This window comes from Eubalaena glacialis, chromosome 20 (assembly GCF_028564815.1).
Source record: "Eubalaena glacialis isolate mEubGla1 chromosome 20, mEubGla1.1.hap2.+ XY, whole genome shotgun sequence".
Classification (NCBI taxonomy): domain Eukaryota; kingdom Metazoa; phylum Chordata; class Mammalia; order Artiodactyla; family Balaenidae; genus Eubalaena; species Eubalaena glacialis.
The window spans coordinates 35265483-35286013 of NC_083735.1; the positions used below are offsets into that span (position 1 = coordinate 35265483).

General features: G+C 37.1%; 1 protein-coding gene across 6 annotated transcripts in view; it reads right to left on the reverse strand.

The window, feature by feature from the left end:
• The window catches only part of PSD3 (pleckstrin and Sec7 domain containing 3), a 545202-nt gene that overhangs the window by 362376 nt on the left and 162295 nt on the right, over window positions 1–20531 (reverse strand). The gene's annotated exons all lie outside the window — the stretch shown is intronic.

The following is a 20531-nucleotide window of genomic DNA, read 5'->3' on the forward strand; positions in this document are numbered from 1 at the left end:
CAACAGATTCCAATGTGTGTTAATAAATCTCCATACGTATTAGGCACTCAGTCATCCTTATGTGATCCTTTCACCGTCTCCTGCTCCCACCCTCTGCAACACTTGCTTCTCATAACCCTGCCAGTTGTCCCTACCGCTTAGCTTACACGAGAGTACCCACAAAGGTTTTGGCACAGACAGAGGCGATCTAATGACACACGCCCTATTCAATCCTGCTTCTGATGAAGTCCCACACATGCAACTCGGTTGCTGCATATGCAAGAGCAGATAAAAATAAGGATATGTATCATTTTCCAAATACCACTCATGAAATAGCAACTAAAGTATTTATATTGGGCACAACAACAAATAGTCTTACGATCCAGCCAACAATATCTGTGCAGTGCAATCTCTGAGATGGAAGCCTCAGAAAAAAATCTATTAAAAGATATTTAAATAGTAAAATACTTTACTATTTAAAGTCAGTAAATATTTTCTTGGCTGGAAGCTTCCCCTTCACTGTTGGATTTCTGTGGGGGGGAAATGCTTTCAGAACATCCCTGGAGAATGAGACTGAAGTCAAAATGGAATAGGAAACTTAATGTGTTAAGAAAGATCTCCGGGATCCCAACTGCATAAAATTTAAATGGTATCATATGCAGAACCCCAATATATGAAGCAGTAAAAACAATTAGTATATATTTACTATGTCGGATCAAATTTACATCCTTTTCTTATTAAAATGGCAGTCAATGAGAAAAATGAAGACATTCTGATAAACACAATTTTAAATTGAGGGTTTATGGGTAACAGTTACAGTCCTATCACCCCAGGATCCAATTTCCTTCTGAACTTGGTTTTGGTTACTTTGTATCGAGAATATCCTCATCTACCCTGGAAATGTAGGGTCCTCACTTGGACAACTTTATGACAGAGGACACCTGTTGTTTTTGTTATTGCTTTTAAAGCACTGCAAACTACCACCTTCCTATTCAGTGAAATATCTGATGACTGTCTGAATATATACAATGAAATGACATGAAAGACCTGATTCCAAGGCATGTACAAAATGAGGTAACTTGGAAACATAAGTTAATGTATAGTATCCCACAGTGTGGAAAATCTGATAAATAATAATACATCTAAGAGTGTATTCAGTTTCATATTTCATTTTTGAAATAATTTTAAATATATTTTTTAAATTAAATTTGAATCAGTATTGATGGAATCCAAGAAGCACTTCTCTGTGATTGTAGTATTGATAATACCTTCACAAGACAGAAGTAAGAGGATGTGGCTTGCTTGAAAACTGAGGAGGAAGCAACTTTCAAACCCTGATTTTGAAAAGGAAGACAGTTAAAAGCAATAAAGATTCCTCTTCCTGTGGCACACTGACATTTTAAATTTTTCAATAAAGACTGTGATAGGACTTTTAAGATTCAGTTGTCTTTAATATAGTCACAAAATTGTGCGACCATCACCGCCACCTAATTCCAGAACATTTTCATCACCTCCTACCACCACCAAAAAACCTATATCCAACCCATTAGCCACCATTCCTCAGCCCCTGGTAACTACCAACCTACCTTCTGTCTCTATGGATTCGCGTGTCCTATTTCATATCAATAGAATCACACAATATGTGGCATTTTTTGTCTTTTTTTCCACATAGCACAATGTTTTCAAGGTTTATCCACACTGTACCATGTATCAGAACTTCTTTTCTTTTTATTGACAAATAATATTCCATAGTATGGATATACCACAGTTTCTTTCCATTCATCTGCTGATGGACATTTGTGTTATTTCCACATTTTAGCTATTATAAATAATGAATATTTGTGTACAAGTTTTTGTGTCTACATTTATTTTCAGTTCTCTTGGGTATATATCTATGAGTGGATTCTGGGTCATATGGTAACTCTCTCTGTTTAATGTTTGGAGAAACTGCCAGTTTTCCAAAGCAACTACACCATTTTACATTCCTACCAGCAAAGTCTGAGGGTTCTAGTACTGCCCATATTTTTTATTATAGCTGTCTTAGTAGATGTGAAATGCTGTCTCACTGTGATTCTGATTTTGCTCAGTATCATTAATCACTGTGGTAGTGATTGATAATGAGCATCTTGTCACATGCTTGTTGGCCATTTGTATGTCTTCTTCAGAGACATATCCATTCAAATCCTTTGCCCATTTTATAATTGGGTTACTTGTCTTTTTATTATTGAGTTGTAAGAGTCCTTTATATATTCTGAACAGAAGTTCCTTATCATATATACACTCTGCAAACATTTTCTCCCATTCTGTGGGTTGTCTTTTGCCTTAGTTGATGGTGTTTTTCTGAAGCACAATTTTTAAAAATTTTGATAAAATCCAACTTATCTATTTTTTATTTTGTTGCTTGTGTCTCTGGTGTCATATGCAACAAATTATTGTCTAATCCAAGGTCACAAATATTTATTCCTTTTTTTTTTTTTTTCAGAGTTTTACATTGTTAGCTATTACATGTAGACCTTTGATCCATTTTGAGTTAACTTTTGTATATGGGGTAAAGTAGAGCTCCAACGTCATTCTGTTGCATGTGGATATCCACTGTCCCAGCACTACTGTTGAAAAAAACTATTATTTCCCCCACTGAACTGCACTAATACCTTTGTAGAAAATCAACTGACCATAAACCTAAAGGTTTATGCCTGTACTCTAAATTCTATTCCTTTGAGCTAGCAGCAAGTATAACACCATCTTGATTACTGTAGCTTTGCAGAAGTAAAATCAGGAAGTGTGAGTCCTCCTACTTTGTCCTTCCTTTTCCAGGTTGTTTTGGCTACTCTGGGACCCTGGCATTTTCCATATGAATTTTAGGATCAGCTTGCCAGATAGCTGAAATGTTCATAGAGGCTGGGATGAATCTGTAGAGCACTGCATCTTAACAATATTACTATTAAGTCTTTTGATCCATGACTATAGGATGTCTTTCCATTTATTTAATTTTCTTTAATTTCTTTTAACATGTTTTTGTTTTAAATGTACAAGTTTTACATTACTTTTGTTAAACTTACTCCCCTAAGTATTTTCTTTTTGATACTATAACACGCAGAAATTTTTTCATTTTCAGATTATTCACTGCTAGCATATAGAAATACAACTGGTTGCCGAACTTACTATTTAGTTCTAATAGCTTTTTTGTGGATTCCTTAGGATTCCCTATATATAAGATCATGTTGTCTGTGAACAGAGATAGTTTTATTTTTTTTTCTTTCTTATCTGGATGCCTTTTATTTCTATTTCTTGCCTAACTGCACTGGCCAGAACCTCTAGTACAATGTTGACTAGAAGTGGTAAGAGCTAGACATCCTTGTCTTGTTCTGGATCTTAAGAGAAAGCTTTCAGTCTTTTACCATTAAGTATGATGTTAGCTGTGGGTTTTTCACAAACGCCCTATATCAGGATAAGGAAGATCCCTTCTACTCCCAGTTTGTCAAGTGTTTCTATCATGAAAGGGTGCCAAGTTTTGTCAAATGTTTTTTCTCTGTCAACTGAGATTTCCATGTGGGTTTTATCTTTTAATCTAGTAACAGTGCATTACATTAACTGACTTTTATATACTGAACCAAGTTTGCATTCCTGGAATAAATGCCACTTGGTCATGGTGCATAATCCTTTTTTATATGTTGCTAGATTCAGCTTTCTAGTACTTTTGCACCTATATTCATAAACAATATTGGTCTGTAGTTGTCTTGTGCTATCCTCTGGTTTGGGTAGTAATGTGGGTTTCACAAAATGAATTGGGAAATATTCTATATTGGCATTTGTTTACACCTCTTTACACTTTTTTAAAAAACATTTTTCATATTTTACACTTTTTAGGCTTTTAACAGTTTTCTCTTCCTTAATAATTCAGGCGACTTTAATTTCCTCCGTAGTTTAAAAGCTATAAATTTATTGTTAAAATGCAATGAAAGAAAAAAGTATACAATCCAAAAGCATGGGCTTTTTTCTTTAACTTAGTAAAAGAGCTTAAAATTGTTAGAGAAGTACTTAGGTCACAGTGGGAAATATTTCCTATAGCTGTTATAATGCTTTCATCTAAGTTAGAGTATGCCTTTACAAAAACGTAAGGATCATAGAATATAAAACTGCAAAAGTCAAAGGAATCAAAGAATTAATTTGGCTACCTAACATAATTAGCAAGAAAACAGGCTCAAAGGAATGATGTACTTGCCAACATGACACAACAAATAAAAACCAGAGCTTATCTATTCTACCTCTACTAAGCTTTACATCCCTCCCCTGCCCTCCACCTTTATTGGTAGTGAGATACCCTAGTATGTGTCTTCAATCTTTTCCCCGAAATTTAAAAAATCTTCTGAAATGGTTATCCAATGTCCAGCCTCATTTCCTACTTCATTTTATATACAGTAATCTTCCTAAAACAAAAACTTCTGTTGCTCTCAGTAGTTCTGCACTGCCTACAGAATAAAGTCTAAAGTTCAAGCCCCTTCATCCAGGAGTTAGGAGCCATAATCCAGTCCCAATCTATCTTTCCCATCTACTCTCTCCTTCTGTCACTCAACTCCTTTTTCAAATGTGTTATACCATTGCTTCTCTAACTGAAGGATGGAGCAGCACATGAATACTCTAAAAAGGTTCTCTCTAATATATACCAGAAATTAAGTTAACACTCTGAGCTTTTTACTCCTTTGCCTATGCTCCATCTCTTTCCTGCATATGACATACTTTTTCTTCTCACCTCTACATAATCAGATTACTTTCATCTTTCAAGATCTAACTCAAATCTCCTCTCCTTAATTAAGCCTTCCCTTAATCACCAGCCCTTGCAAGAAGACACCTCCTTACTAATGTCAAGAGAATTTTATCTCTGTATTACATCTAGCACACACACGAAATAAATTAACATGATTTTAGCTCATATTTTAAAGCCTCAAAAGGCTACAATTTTTAACCTATCATGAAGTGCTCTAAGAAAACTGTCCAAAGTAACCACTGAAGCCAAATGTATATTTAACATCACAACATACTACCGTGAAATCCATTCAACAAAAGGAAGAAAAGTTAAACTTTATCATTTAAGAACCCACTTTGTTCTAACAGTTTAAATTTTCATCTATAAAACAACCACTAAAATAAACACCAGCACACTGGCCCAAAGAAAAGTGAACACAAAGAAATCAAGAAAAGGGACATGAAAGAAATCAAATAATTTCTCCACCCCAGGCCTAATACTTTTCATTAAGATGTACCGGCATTAACTGTGGGCAAACGCCTGTGATGTCTTGATACAACAACTTGGCATCTGGTCAAAGACAGAGAGATAAAGGGAGAGGGCAGAGCGCAACCCCACGTGGCAGGTAGCTTTACTATTCCAACCAGTTCTCCTGCTCTGAGTTTACTGTTCCAATAAGTACTAGTCTAATCAGTTTTATTTACTGTTTAACTAAATAAGGAGTGGCATCAACCAGGGGAAGTAAATGTTCTGAGAGGCTAAGTGACATGACCAAGGTAAATGAAATGATGTTCAGCAAGGTATTTTAGAAGAATTAAAAGTCAGAACTAGATTCCTGGTCTTTTTGTTTCTCAGAAGTAAATTCCTAAGGAAAACTAAGAGGCATCTGAATTGTCAGACTGTCATTTCTAATAGCATAATAAAGAACAAAAAAATCTTCTAGTTGTAGGTTCTGGGTAGAAATAGCCTTAAATGTCATGTGGCTCTTGATCAGAGCACTTGTCACAGAACTCAGCATAACATCAAATCTTTCCTTTCAAATAAGGCACCCCTTTGTTAAATACACCGCGGTTTATTTTTGCTGTTTGCATTTCTTGTCACCACGTGAACTGTCTTTAACAACAAATAAAACTTCATAAAATATTAATCTTGACCTTATTTGGAATTTCTGATTTCTTCCTTATGTTTAAAAATTAGAGCTATTTAGGCTAGGGTGATTTAAAGAAAGACCAAATTCCTCTTTTACGTTAAGACTTTTTTCTGCTCCCTTTTAAAACAAGGCCATTGATACTTCCCACTGAATGACCATCATTTCCAAAATTCATTCAGCAAACATTTATTAATTACCTGTTACGTACTTAACCTATGGGATTCAAAACTAAACATTGCTAGAGCATGAAAAGTCTATTTAGCATGTCAGAAAGCTCACACTGGCCACGTTTGAAGGATGTACAGGGAGAAAGTACGAGCACAAACAGAACCTACAACAGGCGACAGCGCAGGCGCGGTGAGTGCTTGAGCCAGGACAAAGGCAAATGGACAGAACAAAGGTGCCAAAGGCTACTCCCTCTCAGACTCCACACCCATTACCACGTCCTGCCTCGTCCTGCCCGCTCTCTCTAATGTCAACATGCTGCCCCAAGGGCCTTGCTCAGCCTGTGCTGGCTGCTGTGGGCTCTTAGAGCTCACTTGTTACAGCTTTTCCTTTGCCTTCTGTCAGTCTACATCTATTACTAATATAAGAATCCAGCTGAAAACTGAAACAGCTATTTCTCCTCTAGAAAGTCTTACTGAATTAGGGGACTTCCCTGGTGGCACAGTGGTTAAGAATCCGCCTGCCAATGCAGGGGACACAGGTTCGCTCCCTGGTCCGGGAAGATCCCACATGCCGCGGAGCAACTAAGCCCACGTGCTGCAACTACTGAAGCCCACGAGCCTACAGCCCGTGCTCCGCAACAAGAGAAGCCACCGCAATGAGAAGCCCGCGCGCCACAAAGAAGAGTAGTCCCTGCTCGCCACAACTAGAGAAAGCCCCCGCACAGCAACGAAGACCCAACGCAGTCAAAGAAAAAAAAAAAAAGTCTTACTGAATTAGTCCTGCCCAAATCTGGTCTCATATCTGTGACAATGGGATTTGCTAAGTATTAAAAAAAGAACTTTAGCACTTACCTAAATATAAACCACACACTAGTAGAATCTGAATTAATAAGAGTTTTTATAGCTTTTCTGCATTTATTTTTCCCCCTTAAAGAAATTAAAATGTAGCGTAAAGTGTATAGGAGGGAAGGGAGGGGGAGAGAGAAGAGCTTTTTCACACTCATGTGAAATATATATACTTTGGGGGTGGGGTATCTATTTACATTCCCTTTTCTACCAGGAGTCATATCTGCTGCTTTGTGTATTTGGTCAGATTCCTAACAAATTATTTCCTCTTGTTTAGTAAAGATGCTTTTCCTGTGATGCACAAAACCCACTGATTGTTTTTTAAAGACTTTTTCCTTTTGATTTAATATATTGAGAAAGAAATGGGATACTTTTGAAAGTTAACAAGACCAATTTCAGGAGTGCTTTGGGTTGTGTATTAAATACCCATCCATTTCTGGAACACAGATACGGGACTGTAATAAAATGAAATGCAATAGAAAAAATTTCTTCTACATCAAACTAAAAAGCTTCTGCACAGGAAAGCAAATCATCAAGAAAATGAAAAGGTAACCTACTGAATGGGAATAAATATTTGCAAATCACATATCTGATAAGGAGTTCATATCCAAAATACATAAAGAACTCACATAACTTAGTAGCAAAACAAAATCTGATTTAAAAATGAGCAGGAAAAAATAAAAAATAAAAAATAAATAAAAATGAGCAGGAGATCGGAATGGACATTTTTCCAAAGAAGACATACAATGGCCAACAGCTACATGCAAAGATGCTCAACATCACTAATCCTCAGGGAAATGCACACAATAATCATGATTTGAACCAACTCCAGATAGCCTTATGGTCCCAGTCTCCCCATGTTTTCCTGTCACAAATGATTCTTATTTGCCCTGGCTTAAACCAAACCTCTGCTTTTTACTATTCCTGATATAAATGAATGAAGATCACCCCAAAAAGCCAAAAAAATAAAAATAAAAAAATAAAACCACAATAAGATATCACCTCACACCTGTTAGGATGGCTATTAGCAAAATGATAAGAAATAAAAAGTATTGGTAAGGATGTGAAGAAAAGAGAACCCTAGTACACTGTTGATGGAACGTAAATTAGTGCAACCTCCAGCGTGTGGAGGTTCCTCAAAAAATTAAAAATAGAACTACCATATGATACAGCAATTCCACTTATGGGTATTTACCTGAAGAAAACAAAAACACTAATTTGAAAAGATATCTGCACCGCTATGTTCACTGCAGCATTATTTACAATAGTCAAGATATGGAAACAACCTAAGTGCCCATCGATGGATGAACGGATAAAGAAACTGTGGTATATATATATTATATATAGTATATATAATGGGATATTATTCAGCCATAAAAAAGAATGAAATCTTGCCATTTGCAACAATATGATTGGACCTTGAGGACATTATGCTAAATGAAATAAGTCAGAGGAAGACACATACTGAATGGTCTCACTTACATGTGGAATCTTAAAAAAACAACAACAAGCTCACAGATACAGAGGAGAGACGGGAAGTTGTCAGAAGGATGGGGTGGGGGGAGTGAAACGGGTAAAGTGGTTCAAAAGGTACACACTTCCAGCTATAAAATAATCATGGGGATGTAATATACAGCACGGGGACCACAGTTAATAATACCGTCTTGCATATTTGAAAGTTGATAAGAGAGTAGATCTTAAAAGTCCTCATCACAAGAAAAAAAATTTTTGTAACTATGTATGGTGATGGACTTACTGTGGTGATCATTTCACAACATATACAATAATGAATCATTATATTGTACACCTGAAACTAATATAATATTGTATGTCAATTATACCTCAAAAAAAAATTCTCAAAATCATGGAGAAACAAGCCTGCTCCAAAAGATGAGCTTCAGAAAAACCGTGGCCCTTCTAAGACTGACCCTGCTTGAGGCCCAGTAAATGAAATGGATTTCTTTCTACTCTGGGTAGCAAACTCCTTAAAAGAAAATGGCTGAAGGAAAAAAAAAAAAGAAGAAGAAGAAGAAGAAAAAGAACTATTTGGCAAGTCTTCTGCAGACTTGGTCCCAGCTTCACAGTAGAAATGTGAAGTAAAGAAGTTTATCATGAGGGATTCTGAGCAACTGGATGTAGGTTTCCCAAAAGACTATGGGGGCCATGTCCATGAAACCACAATTACAAATCATACACACATTCCCTAGGAACTAGGCCCAGTCATTTTTAGGAAAAGATTCTTTGTTTTGTCTTATTTTGTGTTGTTGCCACTAGAATATAAACTCCAAAAGAAAATCACTTTGTCTGATTTCTTCACCATTATATCCCCAGAGCCTAGAATAACAGTACCGAGCAAAATGGATATATCTGTTCAATCAATGAATGAATGGAGAATGTCCTATAACCAACAGGATACCATTTAATAGAATCTCAAAAGAGAAACAGAAAGAAGCCTCCCAAAACCCAAGCAAAATACTACACGTCAATGCCACCTAAGTTCTGTCCCCTACTCCCAAGTACAGGCTGAATAGAAAGCTGGAAACATTGGGGGGCGCGGGGGCGGGGTCGTCCTTCCTAACAAGGAGCTTGCAATCCAGCAACTCCATCTGCATATATTGTCTCTTGCAGACAAAGTTTAAGCAGCGGTAAAGTTAAGTGGGGACAATCTTGGCCACAGTTCTAGAATTCACCATGACCCTACATGGGCTATTACCACTAAACATACATTTCTCAATTGTTTATCTTACTCTCTAAATGCTATGTTGCCCTATATGGTAGCCACAGCCACATATAACTACTTAAATTTAAATTAATTAAAATTAAATAAAACTGAAAATCCAGTGCTCAATACCATATGTAGCTAGTGGCTACCATATTGCACCACAGAGGTAGAGAACATTTTTCCATGCTCACAGAGAAGTCTATTTGAAAGTACTGCCCTAGAACCTTCCTACTCAAAATGTGGCCAGGGGACAGCAGCATAGGTATCACCCAGGAGTTTGTTCAAAATGCAGACTCAAGTACCACCTCAGACCTTCCTAATCAGAATCTGTATTTCTAAAAAGAACCCCAGGTAATCTGTACACACCTTAAAATATGGAAGTACTTCTCCAGAGAACTACAACAATATCTAGAAGTTGTTCTGACTACATTTAAATGGTTACTTTTTTATTCTGAAAGATAATCTTAAGAGTTCCTACCTCCTAACTGAAAGGTCCAAGTGTTCAATCAAGTAAACAACAGGTAAAGAAAACATGCAGCCTCTCCTTCCAATCAAGAGAAAGCCTTGTGCATTCTGGTCTGGGTTTGCCATCCAGCTGATCCAGGATCCTTTCAGCAGAGGAAGAGAACCACCTCGACTGTGATGGGACCTGTCTTTAGTTTATAGCTCACAGTGAATTTCTCTCACAGTGAATGGTCAATGACTCTACCTTTATGCAAAAGACCATAAAGTCCTAAAAAAAAAACTACAAATGTAAAACTGAGCACTAGTAAATGCCTGTACATTAACATCTGTACATAGCCTTAAAGAAATTACATTGTAGCTTAAAAGAAAGAAGCTGAGGGAAAGGTAAGGTTTTTCTGTTTTTAATAACTGGGAGATTTTCCCAGACTTTCAAGGTTCATGTCATTGGATATATCACCTGTAAAATAAAAATGCACGGGCAAATTCACTTTCGTGTGGCACTTTCAAGACAGCACTATTTTTTATAAGTACAGTTGAGCACATTTTCAATCCTTTATGAATCATGGCTAACCCAGCCACTAGAAGTCGGTTTCTCTCCTTTCCTTGTAGGTTCTTCATAAATGCAGTAATGTCCTTGGTGCTCTCTGTTCCCTAATGAATATCAGTTACCAAACATATTAAAACTTATATAATCAGTTAGTGTGATAAAAGAACTATAAATTCTTAAGTTATTTCAACACTGGAAAACTTACAGAAACAACCTTAAAGACACACTGCCCCTGACGTGTCAGGAAGGAATTCAATCCCATTGACAGAAAGGTGCCTGATAGTCCCCTTTAGTCTGAAATTTCATAAATCAATAAAAAAAAATTGAAGACAAAGGTCCAATTTACAAAGCAACATAAAAAGTAAGCCTTGCAGAGTAAAAAATCTCAAATACATTTTATCTATAAGTAATCATAATCCTTAACTGTGAATAACAAAGATCAATGTTTCTAAGTCTAATAATCAATAAACCCCTCCAGTATCACAGTGATGCATGCATGGTTTCGATTTGCAGTGCAGTAGAAAAAGTCTTATTAAAAAAAAAACCAAACAGGAGAATAATCCATTTTTACTAAGCAATAGAAAATATATTTAGTATGATAAAAGTGACATAAAATGAGTATGAGTAATGATAATTTGCTAAATGAGTAATCTAAGTACATTATATTTTGGTACACACTCTTCACTCTAATAAAAGTCCCACTTTGGAGACGGCTACAGTATGTAGTTGAGGATGCTGGCTATTACCTGGTCACTAATAACTCTCTAAAAGCACAGATGTTTAAGGTATTTGTATGCTACAAAACCCAGGAAAAGGTCTACCAACCACTACACAAGCTATTAGCATGTGCACACGAGTAGAGACAGTTCTATTAATTGGGCACTCTTTCCCCAAGTGATTAATAGTTACAGCTGTGCTCATCACAAACTAAATTTCACATACTAATGATTCAGAACCCAATTTTTCTCCTTCAATTATAGTCCCTGGGGAAATGAGACTAGCTTTCCATTCCAGTCAACTGCAGAGGAGCTCTGTGAGCTGGGCGCAGCAGTGCACAACACACGGAAGGTAAGACAAGCGTGCTAAGGAGCAGCCCAGCGACCTTAACCCCAGGTCTCTGCCGGCGTGCAGGAGAAATTCTAAGCTGCAAGAGCTGAATTTAGACCTATCTTTAAAATCACTGTTTTTAAAAGCTGGTTGCCTTTTCTCCATCAGTAGGATTCTCCACTTTGATCTATCATCCACTCTCATTTGTTTATTATATCCACACTTTGTGCTTCTCCTTCCGGTCTTAGCGCTTCTGATCATCATTGTTCCTCTGATTTCATCCATTCTATCCTTTTTCTATTTCTTCCTGTTAGGAATCCACACTTTTAAAAACCCAATTTTATGTTTTAATTTTTTCCAGCTTTATTGAGATGTAATCGATATATAACATTGTGTAGGTTCAGGGTATACAACGTGTTGATTTGATAAACTTACAGATTGAAAAATGATCACCACTATAGCTTTAGCTAACACCTCCGTCACATCACACAATTACCACTTCTTTTTTGTGGTGAAAACATTTAAGATCTACTCTCTTAGCAGCTTCAAAGTACATCATACAATATTATTACCTATAATCACGATGCTTTACATCAGAGCCCCAGAACTTATTCATCTTGTAACTGTAAGTTTGTACCCTTGACCAGCATCTCCCCATTTTCCCCACCCTGACAGCCCCTTGTCACCACCACTTTACTCTCTGAAAACCCAATTTTTAAATTTCTCTGATCTTCACTGATTTTTTTTGTTTTCACTTTATTTTTAAAAGCAAAAGTTTAAGCTTTTAAAGAACTCCACAGTCTTGTTTATAGCAGGCTCTCTTCTGCTAAAGTTAACACAGATGTGGTAGTATTAATATAAATTATTATATATTTTATTAAATATTTTAATATTTTAAAATTGAAATATTAAAGAAACTTAATACTTAAGTTGAAATTCAAAATACTATACAACTCTTTTTTAAAAAATCACAAATGCCAAGCGGCTGGAGTGCCTAGCAGTGATGATCCACTACAGCTGTGGACTTCCCTAAACCGCTGTGTGCCAAGACAGATGTCAAGTGCAGTGGAAAACAACAGCTCCACTCAGCCTCCAGCCTGTCACAAGCCTCAGCTGATCCATATTTGCATTCAGTAGTTTTCATGCTCAATAAGTGACCCATAGTTTTGCTAAGGATTGATTCAGGCTGCAAATTGGCATGAGCAATAATTCCAAGCATTTCTGAAAATGCAAATTTCACCGAAGTCAAGTTCCCTGGTGAGAGAGAAATAAATCTTGAATTACTCTAAAAGTGACACTTTCAACAGATAAGAAAAACACACCCCCATGTGTAAACTGAGGAAAAATAAACCTCCAGCAGAGACCACCTCAGCCTCAAGGACAGAGCTCATGGAGTGGCTGTGGTGCTGCCTGGGGCTAGCCAAGCTCTCCTCCAGAGACTCCGGCAGAGCAGGGGGAAAGCAGTCTGAGCTCTTTAAGAGAAACTCCTCCCCATTCCCATCCAGTGCCACAATATGATGTCTTTCTAAAACTACAGGGGTAGCTGGTTTCCTCTTTCTTTCTATATAATACATCAGAAACAGGGAGAAACAGGATGATAGAATTCTGTGTTCCCAGGAAAGCCGTTTGAACAACAACAACAAAAAACAATGAAAGGAAATAAAATTACAGGTAAGAATAATATTCTGTTTTCTATTTAAAAATAAAAATTTTGAAAAATCCAATGTCAGATGCTAAAATAAGCATTCCACGTTAAAGCCAGGGGAGGTTCTGGGCAACAGCACTCGGAGGGCAGGTGGTGTCTTTCTGGTGGCTGGGGAATTAAAGAACGGCTGGCGTGGGCACCCCGGATAAATGCAGTATGTGCTTCTCTAGTCAGGATTCAGCAAAACCTCATCCAGCCCCAGCAGTCTACTACTGGGATGGTCAAAGGACAAGACTAGTAAGCAAAAGCAGTCAATAATACAGACGGATCATTTTACAGCAGCATTTTACAAAAGATAGATATATAAAAATATATTTGCCTGCATAGACCTACAAATAGAGGTTACTCACAGAGATTACTGTAGCTCCAGCAGTTACCCATTGATCATAGAAAATGCCCAGTTCATCAGCTTAACGCTTGAGAAAAGTTAGCTAGAAAAGAAGCTGGCTAATTCAAAATCTGCCGTGCTAGTCACTGGAAGCAAATGAGTTTCAGATTTCCTGGCAGCCCCTGTGGCCCTGCAACGCACAGGGTGATGTCCACGGAAGCGCTCTGAGCACCAGGAGCCCCGCTGAGCGAGCTGCCGCCTCTCCCTGTGTCACAAAGGCACAGCAGCCTGCCCTCACGCTCCCGTCTGCCTCTGCGCTCTCCACCTTGGTAGCTTACCGAAAACAACCATGGTAGGGCCTTTCTATATTTGTGAAAACTACTTCCAAGGAGATAATGGAGATGACGGGAGTGAGCTTTAATGCAACCATTTCCCCAGTGCAGCAGCAGGAACCCCAGCAAAGCCTCGGAGAGGACTGTACCATCCCGGGTGACATCAGAGGTGGGGCTGTCATCTCAGAATTATGCAGCATTTTCTCTGATGCAAGAAGGACACACGTCAAAGGAGATGGATGGGCTCCCTTTTAAAGGATTTAATTCTTGTGTTATTTAAACAGAAGAGGCAAAAGCAAATGTAACGTTGAACAACTCCTGTGGGAGGATCTCAATCCTGCTTTCCCGGTCGGTCCTCATCTCATGGCTAAATGACGCTGCCAACTAAAGTCATTTTACTGACGACTGCACTACCATTCCTGCAATTAAATTCTTATTTAATGGGTAGTTGATATTACTTGGAAAATGTGACATGAAAAAATTCGAAGACATTAACATTTAGTTTTAAATATGATGACATAAACTTTTACATCACTAATGGTACCTCAGATGTATGCAATACCTTTCTACACAATCTCAATGAAAATACTCAATGTAAAAACTAATAGTTTTGTAGATGAGAAAAGTGAAGTGAAAAATAGAACAAGATGAAGAGCATAATGTAATATTGGTCCTTAGTCTTAGTAATGGAGGTTAATACAAACATTGAAAATATCTCATCTTCTATAACCTTAATCTTCCAACCAGTATAAAAAGCAAAGGCTAATACAAAGCAATTGATGATTATTTTTATTCATTCCATATGCATTTACTGAGTACCTAATAGGTGTGAGATAATGTGCTGAGTTTAATTTGGAGTATACATTTCTCATAAATAATATAGCCAGAATAGAAAATATTTATAAAATGCTTACTGTGTGCCAGGCACCATACTAAGCAGCTTTATTGTATTAACTTATCTATTCCTACCAGCAGCCCTGTGGGATAGCTACCATAATTAACCCATTTTACAGATAAAACTACTGAAACACAAAAAGTATCTGACTTGTATGAGTTCACATGGCTAAAACTGGCACAGGCAGGATTCAAATACAGGCACTAAGGCTGCAAAGTCCACCCTCTCAGTCCGTAAAGCTACACTGACTCCTGGGGGCTTCCTTGTCAAGTAAAACAATTCCAAAGGAAGAACATAATTTTCAGAATTTGGAACCACAGCAAGTCAAAAATAGCAAGAAGATTCGCCCAAATATAAGAGGATAAAGGCAGAGAGTACACCTAGAGAAAGCATACAGAGATAGTGAAAATGACACCCAGGAGAGGAATTTCAGTGCTGACTGCTCCAGTGACCTTGGGCCAATGGCTTTAAATCTTTCAGCTTTAGTTTCCTTACTTCTGAGCTATAGATTTTTAAATTATAAAAGCATGGTTAAAGCGCACAATCTAGACTTGTAGTCTGGGCTCCATCACTTTCCAATTATGTCCCTCAAGCAAGATTTAACCTCTGAGGGGCTCAATTTTCTCATCCAAAAAAAATGAGGAAAACAATGAGGTTGTTCTGAGAATTAAATTAACTATTCATATAAATATATAAAGCACTCATACTAGCAACTAGTATACAATAAAAGCTCAAGATTATTATTATTGTTACTATAATCATCATTACTTTTAGCATTATTACAGCATTTTTAAACTACAACTGCCAGCTTCCTCCCTTTTCAAAAACTTCTCCAAGAAGAGCTGCGATTTTTCCAGAGTTGGTAGGAAAAGCAGAAAGGACAACCTTTGCTGGTGTCATACAAACATTAACCAACCCATGAATCACCAACTCCTTGTGAGATATAAGCTGAAGTTGTTGGGTGTGCTTTCCAAGAAAGCTCCTTACAAGGGGAAGAAACTCAAATACATGAATGAGGGTGCTGAATAAAGTTACTGCGATTATAAAAAGGCTACATAACTAAGATGATCCCCTTAAATGCGTCTACCAGTGACTGTGAGGAAATGAAACTGTCTCAACCACACAACTGTCTCATTTCCAAATGTCTAGCATTTCACATCAGGCTTTAATTAACAATATCTTTGACTGACATCCTAAAACTCACCATTTTAAAAAGTAAAGCTTGAAAATAAATTTGTTACATATTCTCTAGTCTCTCATGTACACTATCTCTAAAAAATACACATACGGAAACAGCACCTGAGTCTACGACTGGGTTGGCAGTGCCATCCTGAAGTCTTTGACTATCTGGTTTTGTTTTGTTTCTGAAATGTAATCTAATAAAGCTGCCATTATCCTTGAAAGACAGATAATATCAATAATATTCAGACGAGAGAACCATTAAAAAATTTACCAACCAATATTCTGTTTATATCTCTTCTGTAAAAGATGGTTTGTTTTTCTAGAAATATCACTGACAGATTGTACCAACCAAAAAAGCTACATTTATAAAATGTACTTTTTCATTAAAATTTAAGATCTTATAAACAAAAGTATACAACAGCCAACTGCAACCAATGTTTTTTAATGAAGAAAGTATGAAATTTAAATTATAAAGTATTTTGAGTGTTAACATAAAGTTTGTATTGACTGTATCTTCTTATTTTCTGTGTTGATGCTCTGGCATTTGGGGCCTTGATCTTGGAGAGGCAGCCCCTCCCAGGGCTAGCTATTTCCTGAATAGAGCAAAGGACTCCCCTGGGAGTACACTTCTGATGCACAAAACAACCAATCCAGAGCCACACCCCATGCATCTCCTTCCTCAACCTCTCCCACCTAAGCCAATATTCCCCGGCTCTAAATCACCCAAGGGCCTGGCATGGGACAACTAGGAACTACCCCTATAGACTTTAACCCTTGTAATTATTCAAACCATCCAATCCTAAGCTTACGTAGGTATCTACCCTGCCTTACCCATTCCTTCCAGCAAAAAACCCATTAAAGGCTGGGCTGTGCTCTTCCCCACCCCCCTCCATCCCCATGTGGCCCTGCAGGTGTTTCTAGAGCTCTGTGAGTACAAACTTCTTTCTTCATGACAATTATTCCCACATCTGTGTGACTTACCATACCTGATTAAAACAAATCCTAAATACAAATCTTGTAAGAAAGTTTTAAGAGAAATGAATAATTAATTATTCTTGAATAACAAAATTTCAAATCAGTAATGTATTTCTATACTTTACTGTCACTAGCACTGACAAGCTGTAGGTAATAAATTGCTGTTTGATATAATGTGTTACTTCTCAAAAATTTCCAACAAAGTAATACAAACAGGCAAGCAAACTACTGTTATCCAATTTAGTACGAGATTTTAGAATTAAAAATATTTTACAAATAAAGACTGTATAATGCCAATTTTATCACAACATATGTTATTTTATTATTTGCCTTTATTAATTACTAAATCCATGAGGAGACAACAAGATTACCACAAGAACTGGTAACAATAGTTCCTTATTTGAAATTTCTTTTATTGAGCAAATTTCAACAAATAAGAAGCCAGTTTTCCTATCTCAAGTTATTTATTTTTTAATTCTGGTTCTTAGATGTTAAAAAACATACTCAGTGCAATTTCAGGATTATAAAAATTTAGTTTTTACATATTAGTCTACTGTCTCTGTTATAAGGTACATCTGAATGTTTAAGATTAACATAGAAAACAGAATCCAGGAAGACATAACATGAAAATAAATCCAAGTGAGCAGAGAGGACAGGTGTGCACACCAAGACTAGAAATCATGACAGTTATGCCAGAGCTTTATACTCTGAACATCGTTTTAAAAAAAAACAAAAATACACTTGTAACTTATAAGAAATATATACATAGCCCTCCTAGTAAGCTTGTAGGGAAACATACCTTATAAAAAGTGTGTATGTCTGAAACCTCCTGTTCAGTAAAGATATAATTAAAAATCACCTACAAACTCTCCAACTCTCCCAGGACTGCTTGGCAGGACGACCACAGTCGGTGGACCTAAGAGTCTGCATTGGTGAGGAGAGGGTGAGCCCTCTCAGAATGCAGAACCACTGCACCTTCTTTGCGCTACAAACTGTGTGGGGAGGGCGGGGTGGAGACCTGGAGGAGGAGAGACTGGGCAAGATGCTATTTACCTACCAGGCCTCCCTGTCACCCTCCAAGTCACTCCCCCCTGTGTTCCTGCTCCCCCACCAGCTGTGCTGACAAGGAAAGAGCAGGAAACAGACCTGCAGCAGGTCTTGTTGTCAGTCCCTGTTTACCCAGTGCTTACTACACAGCAGACACCCAATTAACTGTTTCATTTAACCCTTAAAATCTCCTAAGAAGTAAAGACCAGGTATACCTAAATATAAGGCAACCCAATGGACAAAAAGTCGTTGGCTACACTTTAAGGATGTAGATTAAATAATCAAATAGCTTCTCATAATATTTTATGTTAATTGTGTACATATATAAAATCACATACTACATAAAACAATAAAAATACTTGCTCTTATTGACTTACATTTCAGGGAATTATCTGAGTCAAGCTTTTCACATGCAATTGTCGTTAGAATCTTTGCTACCACTACAGTCTCATTTTCAGTTATATTACATCTTGGGTTCTACTTTAAGTTGAGATACAGCAATTTTTAAATCTGTGTGATGCTGTAGCTGGAAATTCTATCCTAATGCACAGAATGCATTCAGTGCTACACTCACTGTCTGACCTTTAAAAGTCACCTTTAAAAGCCAGTTTACAGTGACATCAAACACCTACAACTCCAGGATCATTTCGTCAGGTATAATTACTAAATGTGTGTTAAATTTGTTTTCTCCTCTTTTTTTAAACCTGTTTTAGTGATCTCTGTAAGCATCCCAACTAGAATTATCTGTAGTTATTTCAAGCTAATACGTATTCTCCAAAAGTTCTTTGATATTTAAAAACAATAAAAGCATCCCTAATTCAGAAATGGTAAAAACCTGAATATAAAGCCACTCCTCCTTTTCTGATAATTTGGGGGTGTAGAGGATTTTTTTTTAATTTTTTTAAATTTTACTGAAGTATAGTTGATTTACAATGCTGTGTTTAATTTCTGCTGTACAGCAAAGTAACTCAGTTATATGCATATGTATTCTTTTTCACATTCTTTTCCTTTATGGTTTAACACAGGCCACTGAATATAGTTCCCTGTGCTATACAGTAGGACCTTGTTGTTTATCCATCCTATTAGCAGTTTGCATCTGCTAATCCCAAACTCCCAGTCCTTCCCTCCCCCACTCCCCTCCCCCTTGGCAACCACAAGTCTGTTCTCCACACCTGTTTTTGTTTCGTAGATATGTTCATTTGTGTCATTTTTTAGATTTCACATATAAGTAATATCATATGGTATTTGTCTTTCTCTTTCTGACTTACTTCGCTTAGTATGATAATCTCTAGGTCCATCCATGCTGCTGCAAATGGCATTATTTCATTCTTTCTTATGGCTGAGTAATATTCCATTCCATATGTACCACATCTTCTTTATCCATTCATCTGTCGATGGACATTTAGGTTGTTTCCATGTCTTAGCTATTGTAAATAGTGCTGCTATGAACATAGAAGTGCATGTATCTTTACAAATTATAGTTTTGTCTGGGTATATGCCCAGGAGTGGGATTGATGGATCTACGGTAGCTCTGCTTTTAGTTTTCTGAGGAACCTCCATACTATTTTCCACAGTGGCTGCACCAATTTACATTCCCACCAACAGTGTAAGAGGGTTCTCAGGGTATAGAGAATATTAACTCCTTTTTTACAGATAAGAGCATAGAGAGAGTTTAAGCCACCTGGCCAACACACAATTAGAAGATAAGAAGGGCAAGAAACATCCCTCAGATCAAATTAAAAAAAAAAAAAAATAGAAGGAAAGGAATTTAGTTGGCAGCCCAAATGTGAGTGTAAGAAGAGCAGAAGGAAACAAAGCTTCTACTTCACACTGGGCTGTACTTCATTCCTGTCTTTTATTCTACCACAGTTTGGGAATTTAAACATTTTTCCCTTGTTGCTCATATTAACTTATTTATAATAATACTTATGTTATTTTTTATTATATAAACCATGTAAACATCATTTATAATGAACATACAACATGCCATTTAGTAATATAATTCAGTTACTATTGACTACTCTGGTTACTCCCAATATTATCTTAGGTAGATTGTTATATTGACAACTGGCTAATTAATATTATTCAGAATGTAATCAAACTATAAGCCCCACTGACCCAAAGGAAACCTCCACGAAGTAAATGATTTGTATCTGTTTTGTTCACTGCTGTACCCCCATATCATTGAGATACCCAGGAAGCACAAATGTCAAACTGCAAAGTCAGGTTAAGATGGCATAAAACTCAGGTTGCATGTAACAGGCAAGGAGAATTTCTATGGTCAGTCGGGAAACTGCCATCCTCATGTATGGGGCCTGGGATGGAATCAGAACCCAAGGGTGCAAGGATAGCACTGGAGGAGAAAGAATGCTCCAGAGTCTTGGGCTAAAGGGGAGACCA